This window comes from Cupressus sempervirens, chromosome 11 (genome assembly GCF_028749045.1).
Source record: "Cupressus sempervirens isolate cs-2001-9-10 chromosome 11, ASM2874904v1, whole genome shotgun sequence".
Taxonomy (NCBI): domain Eukaryota; kingdom Viridiplantae; phylum Streptophyta; class Pinopsida; order Cupressales; family Cupressaceae; genus Cupressus; species Cupressus sempervirens.
In genome coordinates this window covers 653,813,899-653,827,726 of record NC_143128.1, presented here as the reverse complement: position 1 = coordinate 653,827,726, position 13,828 = coordinate 653,813,899, and the positions used below count along the sequence as shown (strand labels likewise).

General features: G+C 34.2%; 1 pseudogene; it reads right to left on the bottom strand.

Moving 5' to 3' along the window:
- The window catches only part of LOC149531472 (putative methyltransferase PMT18), a 93,008-nt pseudogene extending 82,086 nt beyond the window's left edge, over positions 1 to 10,922 (bottom strand).
- Positions 10,923 to 13,828: the final 2,906 nt, after the last annotated feature.

Here is a 13,828-nt window from a genome sequence, read left to right as displayed (position 1 = left end):
GCCTGACTGATCAAGTATATGGGTCTCCATTTTGATACGAGGTATTCAAGCCCTCATAAACATATTTCTCTATTTTAGATGATGATCAAATCATAGTGAATGTGAAAGCATCATCATGAAATATGGTTAAGTTCCAAGGTCTAATGTAACAAAGTCTGTATAAATTTAGCCCAAGCTCAAGCTCAGCCATAATGAAAAGAGGCACATTGTGAATTGTTTGTAAATCCAATATGGTCATAAACCTAATATGTTGGAGTGCAGATGACCTAGTCACAACCCACAATGCTGATGAGAGATGTTGTCTTGACATATCACCCCAAAGATACCCTTTTGTACTTGTTAATTATTTATGGGGTCCCGCAAGATCATTGATCTGGAACTTTTTAGATACATCTAGCATATGCATGATGTGAGAGCTCAAGCTATAGAATGGGAATCCCATGAAAATGGTGAGGCAGAATTGGTGAATCAAGAATGCACACCCTCATTGAAATAAACTTACATTTGATGGACTAGACCATAGGCTATTTGGAGAGAAAGGTTGTGAACCATCTAACAGAATTCTTTGATAGTAGATTATATCAAAGAAATAAAGACATCCGCGTGCCATAATATCTACATTCCTTACTTATGATGTGGTGGCACATTTCATGCATGGGGTCTTGATAATTCTAAATAATGTTTGATTTAAAGGAACAAGACATTGCATTATATAAATATCTTTATGATGATTTAAAATAGACTTCACACACTTTATATATAGACATTCATCACCAAGATAGAGTTATAAAAAGTTGAAAGACATTTTAGGGGAAATAATCTCCAAGAAGCAATTATCATAATTGATTAACCTCATTAAGGTTGAAGGAAATTATATAATCTTTAAGAACAAAGAGAAGAAGGTTCAAGTTTTGCTAAATTTTGCTAGGAAGACTTTGAGAGACAGCAGAATAAGGAATTGTGAATATAGGGAGAGAATGGAGACATTTTTATAGATAGTGATTATTGTGTGTATCAGACAAAAAAGTTTTTTTATTTTGTGGTGTTTAGAGAAGGATTATTTTAGTGCACCAAAACTTTGAGTTTGTGTATTAAATTAATGATCAATGATGATCTTTGCATTATCTTAGTTACCTTCAAATGCAGTTTGGTATATATGATTACTATCACAAACCTTTATATTTTGGACTTTGTGCTTTGATTATTCATGTTTTTGGAAAAGACCATTCTTCTTTCTCTCTATGTTCATTTGTTAATGCAGTATTTGAGTAAATGAACTTTGTGTTATTTATTGTTTATTTCCTTTCAGTCAGTTAGTCTTTTCACATCTAGGTCATATTTATGGATAGATGTTTGTAAACCTTTATTTCTTTCAGGTTAAAACCATTATCAATCATAGTATAGTCAATTCATTTTAAATCTCATATGAGGAGAAGTACCTGGATAAATTTAAAGAGCACTTACACTTTTCAATAGTGAAGTGACCCAACTATTAGTGTTGATTTAATCTGCCTATCTAGGCATTTTGGAGTTAATTTGTGTATATTTCTTTGGAGGACAATTTGTTCACTAACAAATTTTTGGTGACTTTTCTAGGGAATCAAAAATGAATATCAGTGTCTATAATTATTTCCTAAGTTTTATGATTATCTCCATGTGCAGGAGATTAACAACTCTATATAAAGACCATGCCAAATAAGAAATTTGTGAGAAGGCCAAATCTCACTCTCATGGGTCTTTATCCGATGGAGGATGAAGTGTTGTGTGAATTTGTGGATAGCTATAAAGAAAGCATTTCCCAAGTTGTTAGGAATAATATAATATTGGAAGATGATGCCACATTTTGGCTATTATGGAGAAGCCTTTGTGTCAGATTTCACAAGTTGAAAGAGTTAGAAGAAAGGAGCAAAGTGTTGCAAGTATATCAAAAAAGGGTATCATAGCTAAATGAAGAGTTGAAAGTTGATGAAGAAGAAGCTTAAGTTATCTGAGTTTTATCTATTTATCTCAATCACCTCATCATGAGTGAGAAAGAAAGCCAAATAGTTATAATTTAGGCACAAGAAAACTAGACATGGATAAACGAGAACACTCAAGCTGAATGTGAAAACCATGATGATTTCCATTCTGACTTCTATAAATGATAACATTTCTTCCCTTGTTGGAATGCTGAAAGCTAGAGGGTTACTAGATGAAAATGAGGAAAAGGAAAAAGCTAGAGATAAAATGGAAGAGGACATGAGGGTGGACATTACCTTCAATAGCTTGGATTGGACTAGTCAAATCAGGTAGGTGCAGATTACTAAGGAGTTAAACAAAGCCTATGAAGTGACGGAAACAATGAAGGAGCTCGAGAGAAAGACAGAGGAATAACTTAGGTGTTTCTTTTTGTGTCTCTTAGACTATTAGTCTACTATAGTTTTTTGATAGTTGGCTTTTTATTTTTCTATTGATCTAGCTTTTTACCTGTCTGTTGTACTTGCCTTATGGTTGGCTATTCTTCTATGGCTGGGATTTTGTTGCTTATTATCAGCCATTTGAAATGTTTTGACTTGTGGGTTTCAAGATCCCTATAAAATCTTTTTTTCTTATCAAAAAAAACAAAGATAAAGAAGAGTTTACAATCAAAGGGGAAGAACCTCTAGTTATGTCATCTTACTTCACCTCTTGCAACTATGCAATCCTTACTAATCATGACGGCACTCAAGGAAACATTGATAAAGGTGCCCCTAAATCTCTTGTTTCTCTAGTTTTAGAAAGCTTAGAATTTGACATTAATGATAGTCATTTTTCTATAAAAGTTCCTATTTGTGAAAAAATTGCCATTGACATGTTATCAAAATTTGAATCTTTCTTTTTAATGAGAAAACTGAAAATAATCTATCCTATTGTGAAATCAATGGTTAGCCCATTGAAGAATATTGTCAATATGAAAATACAAGTGATGTTTGTGATGAGGTAAAGATTTCTTTGGTTGAAGCTTCTCATGATAAAATTATTTTTGAGAAAAGAGGGTACGAGGCAAAATTTTAAGCCATTGATGACTCAAACAAGATGTTGAAGGATAATTTTCTTAATGAAGAAGAAGAAATCATATATGAATTTCTATCATCACTCAAACTGGATCATGTCTTCCATAATGATTTAGGTATTCATTCAAATCAAATTTAAAATGAAACATACATTGATAACCTTTCTTTTCATCCTTCTATGTGTGGCTTTGTTGATTTGGATTGTGGAAGTGATGAAACTTTGGGAAAGAGAAAAGATAGAATACATTGCATGCTTGATGACAGTTTGATTCTTGAAAGGGATGAGGAGAACATATACTTTGGAATTGATCCTATGTTGGATTAGGCATCTCTTTGCCTACAAGCTGATCATGATACTAAATGCCATATGCAAGGGGTGAGTCTTGGTGACAAAAATTTTAGATATTGTGCATCTTTTCTTGAAAAGGTTTCTCCATTTTATTTTTTTCAGTTTGAAATGAAACTTAGCCCAATGAATGTTGAAAATCAATTCTTAAGGGAAAAAGAGTCCTATGATGAGTTATGGGGAAGAAGTGGTTGGTCAACACAATTATATGTTCCTTTAGCTTGAGATTTGGCATTGAAGAAGTTACTAGGAGGAAATGGTGTGGAGCTGCTCCATTAAGACATGATTTGTTGTGGTAGAAAGGCTCCTACTTCTCCCAATCGATAAATGGATTCACATGAATATTTCTTACTTTTGGTTCTTGTGGTAGGCTCTCTTCCTACCTTTTAATAAATTGTAAATATGCTTTTGGTGTGAGTAGTGTTAATTTGAAAAATTTGCAAGCTTCGTGCTTGCTATTAGTTTGGTGTTTTCTTAGTTGGCTTTGCCCTACTCCACTTTGTCCTATTTGCAAGAAAATCCATATTCTTCTTCTTTCTAACACTATTCACCCAATGGATAAGGCACTTTTATTTCACCAAAGATTGCTAGAGTTCTCTATTTTGAGTGAAAAATAGTCCCACAATTAGAGCCCATGTTGATACCCATATAGACCCAGTAATTAAAACTTTGAGTTGAGGGTCTTGAATCTCTTTGAACTAAGTTCAAAGTAGTTTGAAGTAGTTCAAAGTGGTCTAGTTTTCTCACATAGGTTCAATGTTTCATTCTAAGAAGTTTTGATGTATAATCCATTGGCTTGGTCCATTGATTCCTTTCCAGTTCAGAAATGTAGTTTGTCAGTTCACAAATTTGATGGCTCAATGATGCAAAGTTCATGTTTAAGGCCAAGTTCAAAGGTTCTCCCTAATACCATTAATGCAATCAGGTTTAGAAGAAAGGCTCCAAAATTTCTACACTTTTTGTGACTCAATTCAAATTAGTTTAAAGATGTCAGAATATCATAGTCTAGAGATCCAGAGCTTGCTTACGAAGATCAAATCTGATTCAATGAGCACAATGTAGTTCACCTAGTTCATATATGATTCAAATATCCATAAGTTCAAGAAATTTTAAGAATGCTTCATTATGGTTCATAATAAATCAAAGATGATCTACAAGTTAGAAAGATCAAAATGTTCGAGTTCAATGTTGATACTATCATGATAATCAACTTCAACATAGTTGGATCAACAATTGTTTAAGTTTCCATTCTACAAGTTATTTCAATCATAATTCTTGACACTTCATCTCAAAAAAAGAGGTTTACCTAGATGAAGTTCTTCAATCATCATAACTCACAATTCAAAATAATGTTGAATGAGTCAAAAATTGCTCATTTAAAGCTAGAAATAGATACATGTAGAAGCAACTATGGTTGTATTAACAAAGACACCCATGTATAGCCTTGACCATTTGAGATCTTGGATTCTACCTTCATCTAAAAAATAGTTGAATTTTATTTAATTGAAAGAATGAAGGAAAAACAATAATCCACCAACAGAAAGGTTGATGAATTCCAAATCTAGTTTTCTAAAAGCACACAAGAACAATTTTACTTAGGATTATCCTCTAACTCTAATTTGAATGAATCTGACGTATAGGTTTCTTAGGTTCATTGTTCAAACTCTTGATTATTTTGGCATTTATTAAACATGGGATCCCCATAGTCAATTTCCATGAACACAAAAATTTGAAAATAGTGTTAAACATATGGCCGAGTCATTATGTCATGGTAGCATGTGAATATGAAGGGTTTTGCAAACTATTTGATGAATTGTTAAAAAGATTTTTGGGCACAAGTGCACACTTTCCTTGAGGAATACCAAATACTTGAACAATCGAGAAGTAAATGAATTTTTTTTAACCCTAGTTTGGATGCAATAGGTAGGAGAAGAGAAAAATCATGGTAGCGCACTTGATACTCATATCAATAGACTGTGGTGTGCTTCTTTCTTTCCCCAAAATCATTTGACCAAATATTGACATAAAGAAGTGTTGTTAAACCAACATCAAATGTGGTTAGTTACTCAAGATTGTAACATGTTCGATCTAGGGACCACGGTAGCTATGGATACATGTATCAACTTTTTTGGTGAGTTGTGGACCTCCATTCAAGAGACACATTAGATCAATTAAAGTTATCAAGAGTGACAGGAGTGTGGTCAACTTGACATGGAGATGCACACCAACTATTTGACAAAATTCTTTAGTAAGGGACATGATTATAGTTGAACGAGATCAATGTGTGAAAGCCATGGATCAACATAGGAGAGATCAAGAGACACTACATGTCAATAGTTTGATAGAATGTCCAATTTAGAAGGATTCCAATCTTCACTTCCATGAAAGGAGACCACTGGCAACGGCTTGAGGAGAAACAATCACCAATGTCATGCATATTTCTAGCCTGACATACCATAACATTCAAAACCATTACAAGGATAGACAAAGATGTGTTTTATACATCAGCATCAATAGAAACAATATCACTCAATGTAAATATAGAGAATGAATTATCTTTAGTAGTGGTAATAATTGTATACCAAATTATCAAAAAATCTCGACTAGTCAAGCATATGGGTCTCCATTTTGATACGAGGTAGTCAAGCCATAATAAGCATATCTCTCTATTTTGGATGATAATCAAATCACAGTGAATGTGAAAGCATCAGCATGAAAGATGGTTAAGTTCCATAGTCTAATGCAAAAAAGCCTATATAAATGCATCTTGAGGACAAGCTCTTCCATTATGAAAAGAGACACATTATGAATTGTTTGAAAATCCAATATGCTCAAAAACTTGATATTTTGGAGGATAGACAAGTGAGTCACAACCCACAATATTTATGAGAGATGTTGTCTCGACATATCACCCCAAAGACACCCTTGAGTGCTTGCCAATTTATTTATGGGGTCCTGCAAGATCACTAATCTAGCACTTTGTAGATACATCTAGCATATGCATGTTGTGAGAGCCCAAGGTATAGAATGGGAATCCCATGAAAATGGTGAGGTAGAAGTGGTGAATTGAGAATGAACACCCTCATTGAAATCAACTTGCATTTGATGGACCAGACCATAGGCTATTTGGAGAGAAAATTTGTGAATTGTCTGACAGAATTCTTTGACAGCAGATTATATCAAAGAAATAAAGACCTCCGCATGCTAGAATATCTACATCCCTCACTTATGATGTGGTGGCTCATTTTATGCATGGGGTCTTGAGAATTCTAAATAATGTTTGATATAAAGGAACAAGACATTACATTATATACATATCTTTATGATGATTTAAAATAGACTTCACAAACTTTATAGATAGATATTCATCACCAAGAGAGAGTTATAAAAAGATGAAAGACATATCAAGGGAAAGAATCTCCAAGAAGTAGTTATCATAACTAATTAACTTGATTGAGATTGAAGGAAATTATATGATCTTTGAGAAAAAAGAGAAGAAGGTTCTAGTTTTTTCTAAATTTTGTTGGGAAGACTTTGAGCAATAGTAGAATAAGGGACTATGAATATAGGGAGAGAATGGAGACATTTTTCCAGATAGTGATTTTTGTGTGTATCAAGCAACAATTTTTTTTTTATTTTGTGGTGTTCAGAGAAGGATTATTTTAGTGCATCAAAACTTTGAGTTTGTGTATTAAATTACTGATCAATGATGATCTTTGCATTATCTTGGTTACTTTTGAATGTAGTTTGGTATATATGATTATTGTCACAGTTATATTTTGGACTTTGTGCTTTAGTTGTTCATATTTTTGAAAAAGACCATTCTTTTTTCTCGCTATGTTCATTTTGTAATGCAGCATTTGAGTAAATGAACTTTGTGTTAGTTATTATTTATTTCCTTTTAGTCAGTTAGTCTTTTCACATCTATTCCATGTTTATGGATAGATGTTTGTAAACCTTTCTTTCTTTTAGGTTAAAACCATTATCAATCATAGTATATTTGATTCATTGTCAATCTCATATGGGGAGCTGTACCTGGATAAATTTAGAGGGCACTTATGCTTTTCAATAGCGAAGTGACCCAACTATTAGTGTTGATTTATTCTTCCTATCTAGGCATTTTGAAGTTAATTTGTGTAAGTTTATAATTTCTTAAATTAAATTATGAATACACATAAACCTGTTATGAATATTATGGAAAAGACCTCTAAAATTTGATCATTTATGCTATGGCTAGGTAAGCCCTATATATGAAGATGATGTTCCTAATTTTGGGTGACTTCCAGGAGGAAGTCAAAAGAAAGGGGGGGAAGATGTAAGGCCCCTTTCCTAGTACCTTAGTTATCTTAATAACATGAATATGGTTAGGTCTAGGAGGAATAAAGCAGATAAGATGTTATGTGATGTCACTTGTGAATGATAGATTGTTACCACACACCTTATGATAGAATGATGGTGTTGGTGTTTGAAAACGCTGGAGGGTTTTCAATTATCCCATTGAGCAAAGTGGCATATCTAGGGGCGGCTAACTCCCATTTTCAACATGTCATTTCTGACAATGGGCCAACTATAAGGCATGACCCTTCTTCTACTTTAGGCTCTACTAAACCTAGGCGGGTAGACCTCAAATTCAAATGATACTGTACCAATGCAAAAACATATCCCTGAATCTATTAAGCAGATGAAAACCCTTATATCTCCTAATAACTCATGAAATAACATCAATCTACAGTAGCTAAATGCAAATCTAGAATATTCACAAGCTGAGTGAGGGCATTCTATTTAGGTCCTTCAACATAAAATGGAAAAAACATTTTGTTAATAATGTTGATTTCAAAAAATCCTTAGATATGTAGCAATAAGACCTAATGATCCTGTAATTGATCAATGCCTTAACCATTGGGCAAATCCATGAATCACAAACATACATATGAATATCTAAGACATATGTGTATCCTCAGATATTTGATCTAACTATTCAACTTGTCAATAGACATCTATGTTTATTTTGATCTCATTCTTACCTGATATCCTCCTTAATAAATATGCAACCCTGTTGATTTCTATGAAGCATTTACATAATTCCTTGAATTATCAGCAACAATGAAACAACATACAGCCTTAAGGTACTGCAACTATGACCTAGGTTCTTTGTCCAAAGGTCATAAAACATTACAGCTCACTGAAAATGGAGACAAGATTCAATTGAAACTCAATCATCTACTGCTCTTTGTATTATTTCCTTGAAATTATACAATCATATGCATGAAATGAAAGACATAAAACAACCTAATAGATTTGAACTATCTGTGTATTCCTTCCTAATGCTATTCATACAAGAGAGAATTACTGAAGAATGAAGGTGGAATCACAGTTCTGGATCCAAAGAAGTGGTCTCACAGAATGACCAAAAATTTCCTACCAACAATGGTCTCATAGTGACAAATTGGAACCCTTACAATGGATGAAAGATAGAAAGATATAGACAAAGGTGAATTCTTAGATTGAATCTACAATTGACATCTATCCACTTGAAATTCCCTCTTCTGCAACTGAAAAGACTCTCTCTAATCTCTCTCTTCCATCTAATCTGATTTGATTTCATCATTACCTGTAACTGATTGGAATATATCTTCTGCTAAAAGATGAAATCCTTTTTCTTTCCAAAAATTTGAACTACATCATAAAATGTTAAAGGAATCAAAATTTAACTGATTTGAATGTAACCCAATTCAATCCCAACTACATTTTTATCATGTTTTATCAGCATTAACTCATTATCATGCTAGAAAATAGTTTTGAACTTTGTCATATGAATACGGCTGCCTATTAGGAATTTGGGACAAAACCTCCTATAGCAGGAATCAATGGCATTCTGTGTAAAAACTGGCTTCAGAATCAAAAAGTTTGTCTTCTCCCAATTTTGGCAATATATAACATCGCCTATTTTGCCTTCCAAAAACCCCTTGAAATTCATTTTGAAAATGACTCCCCTGCTATAAATGTTCAGGTTTGCAACTATTTGAAATTTAAAATTCCAAAAAATGTAAAACATTCTAATGTCTGAACATTAGAGAATGCCTTTTCACAATTTAAAAAACCTGAATGTATCATTTTTGAAAACATTTTAAAATGAAAAATTTTTAATCACTTTAATTTTCCATCCCCTTCAAATTTTTGGTCAACCCCCCTTTGATTGGGTGCCATGTGTCAATGTTTAATTGGCTGCCTCTTTGCATTATCTGCCACATCAGTGCCACTGTGAGTTGCGCCATGTGGCACTTGCCCGCTTTCCCACATTATTTATCTTCCTTGCATCTTCTTTTTGTAGGAATGCATCATTCCTTAGATCTGCCATGTGATAGCATCCTGTGCATCGCACTGAAACTTGCTTCGTGGTGCCACCTCACCATCAACTAGGACCCATGCCATGTGTCAAAAATTTGCATTCCCACAATTTTTATCCTCCTTGCAACTTCTTTTTGTAGGAGTGTGGGCACCGTTGATCCTGCCACATGTCATGATCTTAGCGCAGGTTTCCATGTCAGCATGCTTACATTTTTGTTTAAAATTTTGCACAAGTCACCTCTGGCTGACGTCATCCAGGACCACACTGCAACTAGCACTTCAAAGAGTGCATGTCCTTAAGACATTGTGTATAATGAGCACTTTTCTATTTATATTGCTAAAAAAATTACAGTATCCCCAATGTGGGATTAAAGTTCACCTCTACACCTTCCGTGAGTCACTACTCTATTTTCATTTAACCATCCATGTTTCTTCCAACACTGGAGATCATATGCTAAGTTGCACCTTTCTTTGGCACCTTCTCTATTATCCTTTGACTACGGGTTACCTTAGTCAGCTCCCTGTCTTTTTTTGTGGAGCTTCCTTTCTTCCTCTACATGTGGGGTGCTACTGTGACTTCTACCTTTTGCGTATGGAGAGAAAAAGCTTCTGCACATCAAATCTAACATGGACCTTCTTGTTTTGTTTTTTCTTGGGATACATTTTGAATTTTTACTTGTCATGAGTGGCTTAAAAGAACTTGCTATTTAGCATGGAGAACCCAGCTCCATTCATGCACTATGGGGTGTCTCCTATGTAAAATGTGAAGCCCCTTTCCTGCCATCCCCTACATCCTTTATGCACCTTGTGTAGACTGCAAATCAAACAGCTTGCTCCCTTCTTTGTTATGAGATGCCCTACATTATTTCCTTGGAAATAGATGGCTCCTCCTCCCATTCATGTGCTGGACTATGACATCCCCTGTCGCTAATGATGATGCTATATACACTTACTCTTCTGGCACCAAGCAATGTGGATCCCATTGTATTTCCATCTTCCTGATGTGCATGTGGATGCTTGATAATGTCCCTTGTTCTTGACGTGAGCTGCATATTAGGTTCTCGCCCCTTTTTTAAATGCCCAAATCTTTCCCCTCTCATACGTGGACTTCCCCTGTAGAACTCATTGATGCCTCCCTTGCCACAAAGCCATGGATCTATCCCTCTGATGCCTTGGAGACCCTTCTCCCAATGCATGGGGGGCTTCTTATTTCAAACTGTAGATTTTTGTTTTGTTGATGCTCTTGGTAATATGTTCTTTCCCCATCACTCCCTGGCTGGTTACCTGAGGTTAGTTTAAATTTTGAAGAGATTCACACAATTTCTCTTCCATATCCTTTTCTATCTAATGCAAAAAACTTGGGCACTTGTAATCATTCTCCATATTTATCCTTGTATCAATAATGTTGAAGTAGTCTAACATCTCATATTTTATTATGGTAAAGTAGAAATACCACAATATTGTCCTACGCAGGCCTCAAGATTCTTCGAATATATCCACTCCCTTTAGTTCCTATAACATCTTGGAAACATATATCTGATCAAGCTTGGAGCATCAATAATATTGATCTTTGCAACTTTGTACATTATTTTTACATTGAATCCTGATTAATGAGAAACATCACAACATGTTGCCATTCTGATAGAATCAGCCAGGCCCCAAAGCTAGTCCAACTAAAAAAATTCATTTTTGGACAACTGACTATGTAAACTGATCCCTTGAGCTTCTCAAACTGTTTAGAATTAAATTTGATCACTGAATGATCATTAGAAATCCAATTTATCACCCTTTTCCAACTATCAAATTTGTGCCAGGAGCTCCTTTGACTGGCTTTAAAAACTAACTCGAACTAATAATCGAGCTTTGAAATCTGGCACACTAAATCTTTGCTCTACATACTTGCACCATGTTGAATCTTGTCTCATGAATAATTCAGGGTCAAAAGATATTCACTATCAAAGTTGACCTTTCAGAACTTCTTGCAAGAAAACAAGTCAAAAAACACTAAATGGGGTTCATAATCGACTTCAAAAATTGGGTAAATTGACACTTGAGAAGATAAAAACTAGGGCACTAGTTCTCTGTCATGAGGTGAGTATAAATATGGGATTTTGGCTCATGACGAATAACAAGGAAAATTTGCCGAGCGTTCGAAGTGGGCTACTCAGAATTTTGCAAACTAGAAACATTGACAGAAAGCAATGTTTTGCAAATGGAATTGACCTAGAAAAGTGTGCAAATGGATTCATCATGACCTAAAAACTGGCACACTTAAAGTAATTTTAGAGGACAACATAGTGGTACAATCCATACTTTGAGGGATTCAAAACCTAGGCAAACGAACTCAAAATGACTACAAATATGAAACATAGGTTCTCAAGTATGGACACTAAATACTCCCAAAGTGGAAGGTCACAAAAAATTTCTGGGTGTGAGATATTCAATGGCAAACACAGCCTCCTATCGTTGTTTGACACAGGTGAAAATGCAGATTAGAAATGCACTCAAAACAAGACTTCGCAGAATGGTTCGAAATGATAGTTTAACTTCATAGAACACTTAGACACACTGAATGCAGGGTATTAGAAACATTAAACACCTTAGGGGTCTCAAAGGTATAGCTGGGTACAATCTCATTCAAAAGCATTTATAGGACCAAATTTTCTCAATGGTGCTCAAAATTGACCATGCAAATTTTTTTTGCTAATAGATGGTATGAAGGTCTTGGAATCTAAGTATGCCTTGATTTATAATAAACCTAAAATCTTATTGAGATTGATGTATATTGAATTCATTGTTGTCCCAAGTATCATGTTCGAATTACATTAGGTTGATAAGCTAAACCCTATGGAATAAAGACTTGAGGTGCCATAAATTAGAAAACTATGATGACAGGTTCCTGGTATTTGATGGTCTATTAGGATAATTAAATTAGACGGCTAGTATGGAAAGATTAATTCACACTCACTCTTGGGAATAGTATTAATAGTCATAAGATAAAACTATTATCAAATTTTGGATAAAAGTCTATACAGAAGAACTTGATATAATGAAATGTGATGAGTCAATTAGGTGGATGTCTTGGTATTTATAAGGGAAGATTTTATGAACCAATATAATATAATCAATCCATTCTATGATTGGATCCTAAAACCATGTGACATGACTATACAAACATCTTGTCTACCTGACATATTGATACACTTTATAATTATCTCATAATGATAACAGGTTATTGATAGCAACCAAATGATATTTAACTAAAGCAAAGGATATTAGTAGAGATGTTTTTATTTTGATGGTTTAACCTAAAATAAGTATTTGGAACTAATTTCCATGTTGATTGATCTAATAGTGTAGATTCAACATTCCATCACTACGATAGGAAATGAATTTTGATTAAATATTAATGTTGATATGTATATTTTGGATATTTTAACATTTTGAATGAGTTATTTCAAATGATTAGGAAAGGAAACTTAATCAAATTATGTTCATATGGATTCACATAACATTTGAAATTATATGCATTTATGATATATATTTTATTTGACCTCCTTTGACTATTGATGCTCGAGTTTAATGTGCAGGAAGTGGAGCCATGTGAATTTTGGGGGGAACAAGTTCCAAACCTATATGAACATAGTTTAACCAAGGTAAATCTTTGGAAGATTCAAAAGCCTCATTATGAGAGAATTTTTCTTTGTAAATGTAAGTTTTCTTGTATGTGGAAATGTTTAATCATAAAGATGCATTAGGGACATGTCATGGTGATGTGGAATGTCCTATTATGTGTCATTTGATACTTGTGGATTTTGTGTGCAATGACATGTCATCTAGGGTTTTGGTCATGGTGGCATTTTACCCTAAAACTAATCACCTTACTAATGAGTAAGAAAACCCACTTGACAAGGGGTAGGATGGGTCACAATCAAAAGAAATTCGAATTTGGACTTGGCTAGGGTTTTAAGGGGTCATTAGGTGGTCCCAAAGTGTCCTTTATGTGAAAATGAGTTGCCCATATGATAGTATAACATGTTAGGGACCTAATTTTGACCATGATAGTGACTAGACATCCTAGGGGGGGCCTTTACCCATGCAT